The 13,754-nt window shown below is 51.2% G+C and overlaps 1 pseudogene; it reads left to right on the plus strand.

The window, feature by feature from the left end:
* Positions 1–693: 693 nt before the first annotated feature.
* LOC137537276 (zinc finger protein 850-like) overlaps positions 694–13,754 on the plus strand; it is a 90,487-nt pseudogene continuing 77,426 nt past the window's right edge.

The raw sequence follows: 13,754 nt of genomic DNA on the forward strand, positions 1-13,754 counted from the left end.
CCACCACTCCGACCTGTTGTCAAAGCAGTCCAGTATGGTAATCTGTGCCTGAAAAAATTCCTCAACAGATTGTCTTACACTCTCTTCCAGTAGCATAGACGAATTTAGTCTCCAGATACCCCTACCTCTGGGAGCAGCATCTGAAACATTCAGGTCCACCGATAGAATACAGTGATCCAAAAATTCCACTGCCTGTACCCTAGGGGCCGTGGCAGTGAAACGCTCTGTAACAAAAAACCTGTCTATTCTACTCTGACTATCTAATCTACGAAAGGTGTACCCAGTGAGGTCTAGTGATTGTCGAACGTGAACATCCACCAGACCAGCCTCACTAACTATCCTATTGAGAAATTTGCTGTCAGAGCCCAGCTGAGTGTTGGTACCACTCCTGTTCATAACCCTAACAATGGTGTTGAAATCACCACCAAACACTACCGGCTGGGTCGTAAAAAGGAAAGGCCTGATCGCTGTAAAGAGGCACTTCCTCTCCCAGGCCGACTGGGGTGCATAGATATTAATTAATCTGAGGTCTTGCCCCCTCACAGCGACATCTAGGACCAGACATCTCCCCATCTCCACCTCAACCACTCGCCGGCAAGTTACCATACCAGTAAAAAGCACCGCCACACCACTGTAAGGCTCAGCCGCAAGAGACCAAAAACTCGGACCGGACCTCCAGTCCCTCTTGGCGAGATGGATATCGGCCAAAGAGGTGAGCCTAGTCTCCTGCAAAAACAAAATGTCAGCATCAAACTCACTGAGAAAAAATAAGGCTAGTTTACGAGCTCTTACTGATTTTATACTGGCCACATTAACCACTTCACAACTGAGGGGTTTTACCCCTTGACCACAAGAGCAATTTTCACCTTTCAGCACTCCTTCCATTCATTCGTCTATAACTTTATTATTACTTATCACAATGAAATGAACTATATCTTGATTTTTTCACCACCAATTACGCTTTCTTTAGGTGGGACATTATGCCAAGAATTATTTTATTCTAAATGTGTTTTAATGGGAAAATAAGAAAAAATTGGGGGGAAAAATCATTATTTTTCAGTTTGCGGCCATTATAGTTTTTAAATGATGCATGCTACTGTAATTAAAACCCATGAAATGTATTTGCCCATTTGTCCCGGTTATTACACCATTTAAATTATGTCCCTATCACAATGTTTGGCGCCAATATTTTATTTGGAAATAAAGGTGCATTTTTTCAGTTTTGCGTCCACCCCTAATTACAAGCCCATAGTTTATAAAGTAAGTGTTATACCCTCTTGACATAAATATTTAAAGAGTTCAGTCCCTAAGGTAACTATTTATGTATTTTTTTTAATTGTATTTTTTTTACAGTGTGGGAGGTAATGAGTTAATTTATAATGTAAAACTATATATTTGTATATGAAAAATGCTTTTGGGTGTAGTTTTACTATTTGGCCACAAGATGGCCACAGTAACTTTTTGTGAATGCGTCCTGTAAGCGTCAGAAGTACGCTTACCGGATGATCAATGCAGACGATCATTGCTGGGGGGCTTAGATCAACAAACAGGAACGTTTTTTCCTGTCCATTGATCTCCAGGCGAGCGGGCGGCGGTGTGCACAAGCGCGGGAGCGCGCACGGGAGCGCGGGAAGCGGCGGAGGTGCGTATATCTACGCCCCTGGTGGGGAAAGGTTGTGCAAAGGGGTGTAGATATACGCACCGCTGGTGGTAAAGTGGTTAATGGTTGCCAGTTTCAATGGTGGGGAAACAGCCATTTGAGTGTTTAAGGTGGAATCCCTCCAACTTACTTCACTAAGGACAAAACAAAATAGAAAAACATAAGACAGAGACAACATTAGGATGTATTCTTCTGCCCAGAATCTGATGTGTCCATACCCTCCTCAGATGTGGCCAGCATAAAATCAGTAAGAGCTCGTAAGTTAGCCTTATTTTTATTCAGCCGTTTTGATGCTGACATTTTGTTTTTGCAGGAGACTAGGCTCACCTCTTTGGCTGATATCCATCTGGCCAAGAGGGACTGGAGATCTGGTCCGAGTTATTGGTCTCTTGCGGCTGAGCCCTACAGTGGTGTGGCGGTGCTTTTAGAACTGGTTTAGTAACTTGCCGGCGAGTGTTGGAGATAGAAATGGGGAGATGTCCGGTCCTAGACGTTGTTGTGAAGGGGCAGGACCTCAGGCTAATTAACATCTATGGCCCCCAGTCCAAATGGGAGAGGAAATGCCTTTTTACAGCGATCAGGCCTTTCCTTTTTACAACCCGGCATGTAGTATTCGGTGGTGATTTTAACACCATTGTCAGGTCAATGGACAGGAGAGGTGCCAATACTCGGCTGGGTTGCGATAGTATTTTATTAAATAGGATAGTTAGTGAGGCTGGTTTGGTGGATGTTCACGTTCGACATTCACCAAACCTCACTAGGTTCACTTTTTCTAGAGCTACTAGTCAGAGTAGAATAGACAGGTTTTTTGTTACAGAGAGTCTTGCTACCTCGTCCCCTAGGGTACAGGCGGTAGAATTCTCTGATCACTGTATTCTATCGGTGGACCTGAATGTTTCGGATGCTCCTCCCAGGGGTAGGGGTATCTGGAGACTTAATTCAACTGTATTGCTGGAAGAGAGTATAAGACAATCTGTTGAGAATTTTTTTTCAGGGGCAGGTTACCATCCTGGACTGCTTTGGCAACAGCACTGAAGGGGACACACAGGAGAGGCAGAGGAGGCACTGAAGGGGTCACACAGGAGAGGCAGAAGAGGCAGTGAAGGGGACACACAGGAGAGGCAGAGGAGGCACTGAAGGGGGCACACAGGAGAGGCAGAGGAGGCACTGAAGGGGTCACACAGGAGAGGCAGAGTAGGCACTGAAGGGGGCAGACAGGAGAGGCAGAGGACGCACTGAAGGGGGCACACAGGAGAGGCAGAGGAGGCAGTGAAGGGGACACACAGCAGAGGCAGAGGAGGCAGTGAAGGGGACACACAGGAGAGGCAGAGGAGGCACTGAAGGGGACACACAGGAGAGGCAGAGGAGGCAGTGAAGGGGACACACAGGAGAGGCAGAGGAGGTACTGAAGGGGACACACAGGAGAGGCAGAGGAGGCGCCAAAGGGGACACACAGAAGAGGCAGAGGAGGCACTGAAGGGGACACACAGGAGAGGCAGAGGAGGCGCCGAAGGGGAGACACAGGAGAGGCAGAGGAGGCGCCGAATGGGACATACAGGAGAGGCAGAGGAGGCACTGAAGGGGGCACACAGGAGCGGACGAGGAGGCAGTGAAGGGGACACACAGGAGAGGCAGAGGAGGCACTGAAGGGGACACACAGGAGAAGCAGAGGAGGCACTGAAGGGGGCACACAGGAGAGGCAGAGGGGGCAGTGAAGGGGACACACAGGAGAGGCAGAGGAGGCCGTGAAGGGGACACACAGGAGAGGCAGAGGAGGCACTGAAGGGGACACACAGGAGAGACAGAGGAGGCACTGATGGGGACACACAGGAGAGGCAGTGAAGGGGACACACAGGAGAGGCAGAGGAGGAAGTGAAGGGGACACATAGGAGAGGCAGAGGAGGCACTGAAGGGGACACACAGGAGAGGCAGAGGCGGCACTGAAGGGGACACACAGGAGAGGCAGAAGAGGCATTGAAGGGGACACAGGAGAGGCAGAGGAGGCAGTGAAGGGGACACACAGGAGAGGCAGTGAAGGGGACACACAGAAGAGGCAGAGAAGGCAGTGAAGGGGACACACAGGAGAGGCAGAGGAGGCAGTGAAGGGGACACACAGGAGAGGCAGAGGAGGCAGTGAAGGGGACACAGAGGAGGCAGTGAAGGGGACAGACAGGAGAGGCAGAGGAGGCGCTGAAGGGGACAGACAGGAGAGGCAGAGGCGGCACTGAAGGGGACACACAGGAGAGGCAGAAGAGGCATTGAAGGGGACACAGGGGAGGCAGAGGAGGCAGTGAAGGGGACACACAGGAGAGGCAAAGGAGGCACTGAAGGGGACACAGGAGAGGCAGAGGAGGCACTGAAGGGGACACAGGAGAGGCAGAGGAGGCAGTGAATGGGACACACAGGAGAGGCAGAGGAGGCAGTGAATGGGACACACAGGAGAGGCAGAGGAGGCAGTGAATGGGACACACAGGAGAGGCAGAGGAGGCACTGAAGGGGACACACAGGAGAGGCAGAGGAGGCACTGAAGGGGACACACCGGAGAGGCAAAGGAGGCACTGAAGAGGACACAGGAGAGGCAGAGGAGGCACTGAAGGGGACATGCAGGAGAAGCAGAGGAGGTAGTGATGGGGACACACAGGAGAGGCAGAGGAGGCACTGAAAGGGACACACAGGAGAGGCAGAGGAGGCACTAAAGGGGACAGACAGGAGAGGCAGAGGAGGCACTGAAGGGGACACACAGGAGAGGCCGAAGAGGCACCGAAGGGGATACACAGGAGAGGCAGAGGAGGCAGTGAAGGGGACACACAGGAGAGGCAGAGGAGGCACTGAAGGGGGCACACAGGAGAGGCAGAGTAGGCAGTGAAGGGGACACAAAGGAGAGGCAGAGGAGGCAGTGAAGGGGACACACAGGAGAGGCAGAGGAGGCACTGAAGGGGACACACAGGAGAGGCAGAGGAGGCAGTGAGGGGGACACACAAGAGAGGCAGAGGAGGCACTGAAGGGGACACACAGCAGAGGCAGAGGAGGCACTGAGGGGGACACAGAGGAGAGGCAGAGGAGGCAGTGAAGGGGACACACAGGAGAGGCAGTGGAGGCACTAAAGGGGACATACAGGAAAGGCAGAGGAGGCAGTGAAGGGGACACACAGGAGAGGCAGAGGAGGCAGTGAAGGGGACACACAGGAGAGGCAGAGGGGGCACCGAAGGGGATACACAGGAGAGGCAGAGCAGACACTGAAGGGGACACACAGGAAAGGCAGAGGAGGCACGGAAATAACTGTGTGTGTGGGGTGGGGGGAGGGGGGTGGAGGAGGCAGTGAAGGGGACACACAGGAGAGGCAGAGGAGGCAGTGAAGGGGACACAGAGGAGAGGCAGAGGAGGCAGTGAAGTGGACACGCAGGAGAGGCAGAGGAGGCACTGAAGGGGACACACAGGAGAGGCAGAAGAGGCATTGAAGGGGACACAGGAGAGGCAGAGGAGGCAGTGAAGGGGACACACAGGAGAGGCAGTGAAGGGGACACACAGGAGAGGCAGAGAAGGCAGTGAAGGGGACACACAGGAGAGGCAGAGGAGGCAGTGAAGGGGACACACAGGAGAGGCAGAGGAGGCCGTGAAGGGGACACACAGGAGAGGCAGAGGAGGCACTGAAGGGGGGACACAGGAGAGACAGAGGAGGCAGTGAAGGGGACACACAGGAGAGGCAGAGGAGGAAGTAAAGGGGACACACAGGAGAGGCAGAGGAGGCACTGAAGGGGACATACAGGAAAGGCAGGAGGAGGCAGTGAAGGGGACACACAGGAGAGGCAGAGGAGGCAGTGAAGGGGATACACAGGAGAGGCAGAGGAGGCACTAAAGCGATGCACAGGAGAGGCAGAGGAGACACTGAAGGGAACACACAGAAGAGGCAGAGGAGGCACGGAAATAACTGTGTGTGGGGGGAGGGGGATGGAGGAGGCAGTGAAGGGGACACACAGGAGAGGCAGAGGAGGCAGTGAAGGGGACACAGAGGAGAGGCAGAGGAGGCACTGAAGGGGAAACAGGAGAGGCAGAGGCGGCACTGAAGGGGACACACAGGAGAGGCAGAAGAGGCATTGAAGGGTACACAGGAGAGGCAGAGGAGGCAGTGAAGGGGACACACAGGAGAGGCAGAGGAGGCAGTGAAGGGGACACACAGGAGAGGCAGAGGAGGCAGTGAAGGGGACACACAGGAGAGGCAGGGGAGGCAGTGAAGGGGACACACAGGAGAGGCAGAGGAGGCACTGGAGGGGACACACAGGAGAGGCAGAGGAGACACTGGAGGGGACACACAGGAGAGGCAGAGGAGACACTGGAGGGGACACACAGGAGACGCAGAGGAGGCACTGGAGGGGACACACAGGAGAGGCAGGGGAGGCAGTGCAGGGGACACACAGGAGAGGCAGAGGAGGCACTGGAGGGGACACACAGGAGAGGCAGAGGAGGCAGTGAAGGGGACACACAGGAGAGGCAGAGGAGGCAGTGAAGGGGGGACACAGGAGAGGCAGAGGAGGCAGTGAAGGGGGGACACAGGAGAGGCAGAGGAGGCACCGAAGGGGACACACAGGAGAGGCAGAGGAGGCAATGAAGGGGACACACAGGAGAGGCAGAGGAGGCAGTGAAGGGGACGCACTGGAGAGGCAGGGGAGGCAGTGAAAGGGACACACAGGAGAGGCAGAGTAGGCAGTGAAGGGGACACACAGGAGAAGCAGAGGAGGCAGTGAAGGGGGCACACAGGAGAGGCAGAGGAGGCAGTGAAGGGGACACACAGGAGAGGCAGAGGAGGCAGTGACGGGGACTCACAGGAGAGGCAGAGGAGGCAGTGAAGGGGAGACACAGGAGAGGCAGAGGAAGCAGTGAAGGGGACACACAGGAGAGGCAGAGGAGGCATTTAAGGGGGCACACAGGAGAGGCAGAGGAGGCGCTGGAGGGGACACACAGGAGAGGCAGAGGAGGCAGTGAAGGGGATACACAGGAGAGGCAGAGGAGGCACTAAAGGGGATGCACAGGAGAGGCAGAGGAGACACTGAAGGGAACACACAGAAGAGGCAGAGGAGGCACGGAAATAACTGTGTGTGGGGGGAGGGGGATGGAGGAGGCAGTGAAGGGGACACACAGGAGAGGCAGAGGAGGCAGTGAAGGGGACACAGAGGAGAGGCAGAGGAGGCAGTGAAGTGGACACACAGGAGAGGCAGAGGAGGCACTGAAGGGGACACAGGAGAGGCAGAGGCGGTACTGAAGGGGACACACAGGAGAGGCAGAAGAGGCATTGAAGGGTACACAGGAGAGGCAGAGGAGGCAGTGAAGGGGACACACAGGAGAGGCAGAGGAGGCAGTGAAGGGGACACACAAGAGAGGCAGAGAAGGCAGTGAAGGGGACACACAGGAGAGGCAGAGGAGGCAGTGAAGGGGACACACAGGAGAGGCAGGGGAGGCAGTGAAGGGGACACACAGGAGAGGCAGAGGAGGCACTGGAGGGGACACACAGGAGAGGCAGAGGAGACACTGGAGGGGACACACAGGAGAGGCAGAGGAGACACTGGAGGGGACACACAGGAGAGGCAGAGGAGGCACTGGAGGGGACACACAGGAGAGGCAGGGGAGGCAGTGCAGGGGACACACAGGAGAGGCAGAGGAGGCAGTGAAGGGGACACACAGGAGAGGCAGAGGAGGCAGTGAAGGGGGGACACAGGAGAGGCAGAGGAGGCAGTGAAGGGGGGACACAGGAGAGGCAGAGGAGGCACCGAAGGGGACACACAGGAGAGGCAGAGGAGGCAATGAAGGGGACACACAGGAGAGGCAGAGGAGGCAGTGAAGGGGACACACTGGAGAGGCAGGGGAGGCAGTGAAAGGGACACACAGGAGAGGCAGAGGAGGCAGTGAAGGGGACACACAGGAGAAGCAGAGGAGGCAGTGAAGGGGGCACACAGGAGAGGCAGAGGAGGCAGTGAAGGGGACACACAGGAGAGGCAGAGGAGGCAGTGACGGGGACTCACAGGAGAGGCAGAGGAGGCAGTGAAGGGGAGACACAGGAGAGGCAGTGGAAGCAGTGAAGGGGACACACAGGAGAGGCAGAGGAGGCATTTAAGGGGGCACACAGGAGAGGCAGAGGAGGCGCTGGAGGGGACACACAGGAGAGGTAGAGGAGGCAGTGAAGGGGACACACAGGAGAGGCAGAGGAGGCAGTGAAGGGGACCCACAGGAGAGGCAGAGGAGGCAGTGAAGGGGACACACAGGAGAGGCAGAGGAGGCAGTGAAGGGGACACACAGGAGAGGCAGAGGAGGCATTAAAGGGGGCACACAGGAGAGGCAGAGGAGGTGCTGGAGGGGACACACAGGAGAGGCAGAGGAGGCAGTGAAGGGGACACACAGGAGAGGCAGAGGAGGCAGTGAAGGGGACACACAGGAGAGGCAGAGGAGGCAGTGAAGGAGACACACAGGAGAGGCAGAGGAGGCACTGGAGGGGACACACAGGAGAGGCAGAGGAAGCAGTGAAGGGGGGACACAGGAGAGGCAGAGGAGGGGACACACAGGAGAGGCAGAGGAGGCAGTGAAGGGGACACACAGGAGAGGCAGAGGAGGCAGTGAAGGGGACACACAGGAGAGGCAGAGGAGGCACTGGAGGGGACACACAGGAGAGGCAGAGGAAGCAGTGAAGGGGGGAGACAGGAGAGGCAGAGGAGGGGACACACAGGAGAGGCAGAGGAGGCAGTGAAGGGGACACACAGGAGAGGCAGAGGAAGCACTGAGGGGGGGGGGACACAGGAGAGGCAGAGGAGGCATTGAGGGGGGACACACAGGAGAGGCAGAGGAGGCACTGAGGGGGGACACACAGGAGAGGCGGAGGAGGCACTGAGGGGGGACACACAGGAGAGGCAGAGGAGGCACTGAGGGGACACACACAGGAGAGGCAGAGGAGGCGCTGGAAGAGGAACTCCATGGACATCACTAATGAATTAATAAAATAAAAATTGGGTCATGTCCGGTTTGTTAAAAAGCTGGACCGGTTTCCCAAGTTTTACAGGGTGGGGGGGGGGGCACAGTGATTTCTAGCCACACCCATGCCCCGCCTCCTCTGATCTCCTGTCCAATAGGAGCTGCAGGGTTCAGCTGCTTGGTTTCTTATTAGGCAGAAGGATGGGAGGAGGAATGCGGCTATACTGTATGTATAGGAGTATATATGTATGTACAGTACAGGATTTACTAAAAAAATTAGCATATTGTGATAAAGTTCATTATTTTCTGTAATGTACTGATAAACATTAGACTTTCATATATTTTAGATTCAAATACACACAACTGAAGTAGCTCAAGCCTTTTATTGTTTTAATATTGATGATTATGGCATACAGCTCATGAAAACCCAAATTTCTTATCTCAAAACATTAGCATATTTAATCCGACCAATAAAAGAAAAGTGTTTTTAAAACAAAAAAAGTCAACCTTCAAATAATTATGTTCAGTTATGCACTCAATACTTGGCCGGGAATCCTTTTGCAGAAATGACTGCTTCAGTGCGGCGTGGCATGGAGGCAATCAGCCTGTGGCACTGCTCAGGTGTTATGGAAGCCCAGGATGCTTCCATAGCGGCCTTAAAGGGGAACTGAAGAGAGATGTATATGGAGGCTGTCCTGTTTATTTCCTTTTATGCAATACCAGTTGCCTGGCAGCCCTGCTGATACTCTGCCTCTAATACTATTAACCATAGCCCCTGAACAAGCATGCAGCAGATCAGGTGTTTCAGTGGTTCAGACTTTAAAGTCAGATCTGACAAGACTAGCTGCATGCTTGTTTCTGGTTTTATTCAGATACTACTGCAGAGAAATAGACCAGCAGGGCTGCCAGGCAACTGGTATTGATTAAAAGGAAATAAACATGACAGCCTCCATATAGCTCTCTCTTCAGTTCCCCTTTAAGCTCATCCAGAGTGTTGGGTCTTGCGTCTCTCAACTTTCTCTTCACAATATCCCACAGATTCTCTATGGGGTTCAGGTCAGGAGAGTTGGCAGGCCAATTGAGCACAGTAATACCATGGTCAGTAAACCATTTACCAGTGGTTTTGGCACTGTGAGCAGGTGCCAGGTCGTGCTGAAAAATGAAATCTTCATCTCCATAAAGCTTTTGAGCAGATGGAAGCATGAAGTGCTCCAAAATCTCCTGATAGCTAGCTGCATTGACCCTGCCCTTGATAAAACACAGTGGACCAACACTAGCAGCTGACATGGCACCCCAGACCATCACTGACTGTGGGTACTTGACGCTGGACTTCAGGCATTTTGGCATTTCCCTCTCCCCAGTCTTCCTCCAGACTCTGGCACCTTGATTTCCGAATGACATGTAAAAGTTGCTTTCATCCGAAAAAAGTACTTTGGACCACTGAGCAACAGTCCAGTGCTGCTTCTCTGTAGCCCAGGTCAGGCGCTTCTGCCGCTGTTTCTGGTTCAAAAGTGGGTTCATGCTTCCATCTGCTGAAAAGCTTTATGGAGGTGAAGTATTCATTTTTCAGCACGACCTGGCACCTGCTCACAGTGCCAAAACCACTGGTAAATGGTTTACTGACCATAGTATTACTGTGCTCAATTGGCCTGCCAACTCTCCTGACCTGAACCCCATAGAGAATCTGTGGGATATTGTGAAGAGAAAGTTGAGAGACGCAAGACCCAACACTCTGGATGTGCTTAAGGCCGCTATTGAAGCATCCTGGGCCTCCATAACACCTGAGCAGTGCCACAGGCTGATTGCCTCCATGCCACGCCGCATTGAAGCAGTCATTTCTGCAAAAGGATTCCCGGCCAAGTATTGAGTGCATAACTGAACATAATTATTTGAAGGTTGACTTTTTTGTTTTAAAAACACTTTTTTTTATTGGTCGGATGAAATATGCTAATTTTTTGAGATAGGAAATTTGGGTTTTCATGAGCTGTATGCCAAAATCATCAATATTAAAACAATAAAAGGCTTGAACTACTTCAGTTGTGTGTATTTGAATCTAAAATATATGAAAGTCTAATGTTTATCAGTACATTACAGAAAATAATGAACTTTATCACAATATGCTAATTTTTTGAGAAGATCCTGTATATCCAGCTACAGAAGTATTAGTGGTTGGGGATCTCCGTGACATAAATGGATAATTCCTCCACCTCGCAGCTCCTATAATTAGTGTTGTGTAACGTCACAATATCTTTATTACCACAATTGGGGACAAGAGAGAGATAAAGTGACAAAGGGGCATATGAGTGACACGAGGATACAATGGTAATAAGAATGTGTAAGTGACACCACATTGCTCTACAAACATAACACAGATCTCTTGCTATAAGTACATATAGGTCTGTTGTCACAGGAGTAACACATTGCTGCCATTGTCTCATCAAGCTCTACAATTTACTGCTTTCCATGTATGGCCAATGCTTTATGTGTAGAAGTCAAAGAGATGTAGGTAACTCTGCAGTTGTATGCAAATATAATGCAACTTGTATGCAGCTAATCACATTTCTCAGGCAATGTATTTTCATTGTTCAAATTTCATGATACAGAAAATGTGCACGCAAAGTTATTGTCCTGTGATTGGCCGCCTGTAATGAGCACAACCTTCTGCAGTTCTCTGTCAGGCTGATAACTAGTGATGGTCAGTGACATGCCCATAACTCTGAGATGGTGCAAATTATGTTATAATTATATGCAGAGTTATGCAGCTGCTGCATCTGGCCCATTTCCAATCTGCATCATCTTTGCACCAACTTGGAATTATCAGCAGCTCACTGACCTCCCTAATGATAATTGCTCCTCCCCTCAGAATTCTCTAACCGGAAGTGATGATGTTATTCTATTTGCAGCGCGGAGTCCCGGCATCAGGAACCTCTCAGAGACTCGTCTCTCTGTATCCACAGACTGTACAGCGGATGATGATGTCACTGGAGAAGATTCTCCTGCAGATATCCTGGTGACCCCAAATATTCCCCCAGATTCCCCTCACCTGTCTAACCCCGAGGGGCCTCATACCCAGCACAGCTCTCCCCCTACTGGAGGGTCTTATTCCTGTTCCACGTGTGGGAAATGTTTTGTGCGGAAATCACAGCTTCTCATACATGAGAGATATCACACTGGTGAGAAGCCTTATTCATGTGCTGAGTGTGGGAAACGTTTTGTACAGAACTCCGACCTTGTCAGACATGAGAGATCTCACACTGGTGAGAAGCCTTTTTCATGTGCTGAATGTGGGAAATGTTTTGGACTGAAATCAGAACTTGTCAGTCATGAGAGATCTCACACTGGTGAGAAGCCCTATTCATGTGCTGAGTGTGGGAAATATTTTGGACGGAAATCATACCTTGTCAGTCATGAGAGATTTCACACTGGTGAGAAGCCCTATTCTTGTGCTGAATGTGGGAAATGTTTTGGACGGAACTCCGACCTTGTCAGACATGAGAGATCTCACACTGGTGAGAAGCCGTACTCATGTGCTGAATGTGGGAAATGTTTTGGATGTAAAGGAATCCTTGTCAAACATGAGAGATCTCACACTGGTGAGAAGTCCTATTCATGTGCAGAGTGTGGGAAATGTTTTGGACAGAAATCAGACCTTATCAGGCATGAGAGAATTCACACTGGTGAGAAGCCCTATTCATGTGCCGGGTGTGGGAAATGTTTTGGACAGAAATCAGACCTTGTCAAGCATGAGAGAATTCACACTGGTGAGAAGCCCTATTCATGTGCTGAGTGTGGGAAATGTTTTGGAGATAAAAGAAGCCTTGTCACACATGAGAGATGTCACACTGGTGAGAAGCCCTATTCATGTGCCGAGTGTGGGAAATGTTGTGGACAGAAATCAGACCTTGTCAAGCATGAGAGAATTCACAATGGTGAGAAGTCCTATTCATGTGCAGAGTGTGGGAAATGTTTTGGACGTAAAGATAGCCTTGTCAAACATGAGAGATCTCACAATGGCGAGAAGCTCTTTTCATGTTCTGAGTGTGGGAAATGTTTTGGACAGAAATCAGACCTTATCAAGCATGAGAGAATTCACACTGGTGAGAAGCCCTATTCATGTGCTGGGTGTGGGAAATGTTTTGGACAGAAATCAGACCTTGTCAAGCATGAGAGAATTCACACTGGTGAGAAGCCCTATTCATGTGCTAAGTGTGGGAAATGTTTTGTATGGAAATCATATCTTGTCACACATGAGAGATCTCACACTGGTGAGAAGCCCTATTCTTGTGCTTTGTGTGGGAAAAGTTTTGGGCGGAATGGACAACTTTTATCACATGAGAGATCTCACACTGGTGAGTAGCCCTATTCATGTGCTGAGTGTGGGAAATGTTTTGGAGAGAAACGAAGCCTTATGAGACATGAGAAGTCACACTGGTGAGAAGCCCTATACTGAGTGCTGGAAATGTTTTGGCCATAAGTGCTTTTTTCCAATGTTTGTTTTACTTCTTGCAAATCGCATATGGCAGCATATTTACACTGAATCCGAGGACTCCTGCTGCTCTTTGACTGTCTATATTTAACTCCTTCAGATCCTCCAGCAGTTGCAGGCGTTTGTAAGCGTTGGTTCCTAGCGTACGTCAGGCATTTTCCAGGTTGTGGCGTTGGCTGGTTATACGCTCTGCTACCATATATTGTGCGTTTGTTGAGAGTTTACTCAGTGTTTAACGGATGTTTTGACAGAAAGCCAAAGGAACCAGGAAGTGCCGCTTATATTTCAGGAAGTGCCGCTTATATTTCAGGAAGTGATGTTTTACAGGAAGTAGAAACCAGGTACAAAATAAAAAATGGGGGATGTGTAGAGGTTAGTTTTAGAAAAAAGGGTGTTACATATAAATTTGGGGCTCTAGTGTTTGGCAATATTTTATTTGTGGGTGTTGCAATCATCTAAGGCTGAATGATTTCGGTTTTAAACTGAAAATCGTGATCAGGGGTAGGAAGATCTTCAGATCATCAAAGCTGCAGTTTTGTGGTGGTTTTCCCTGCTGGAGAGGAGGCCAATGAGGGGTTAATGATTCGCACCCCGCCCCCTCCCTCTCCTGGAGACTGCCAGGCTGGTGAATGGGGCACAGACACAGGAAGGACG

Source organism: Hyperolius riggenbachi, chromosome 10, assembly GCF_040937935.1.
Source record: "Hyperolius riggenbachi isolate aHypRig1 chromosome 10, aHypRig1.pri, whole genome shotgun sequence".
Taxonomy (NCBI): Eukaryota; Metazoa; Chordata; class Amphibia; order Anura; family Hyperoliidae; genus Hyperolius; species Hyperolius riggenbachi.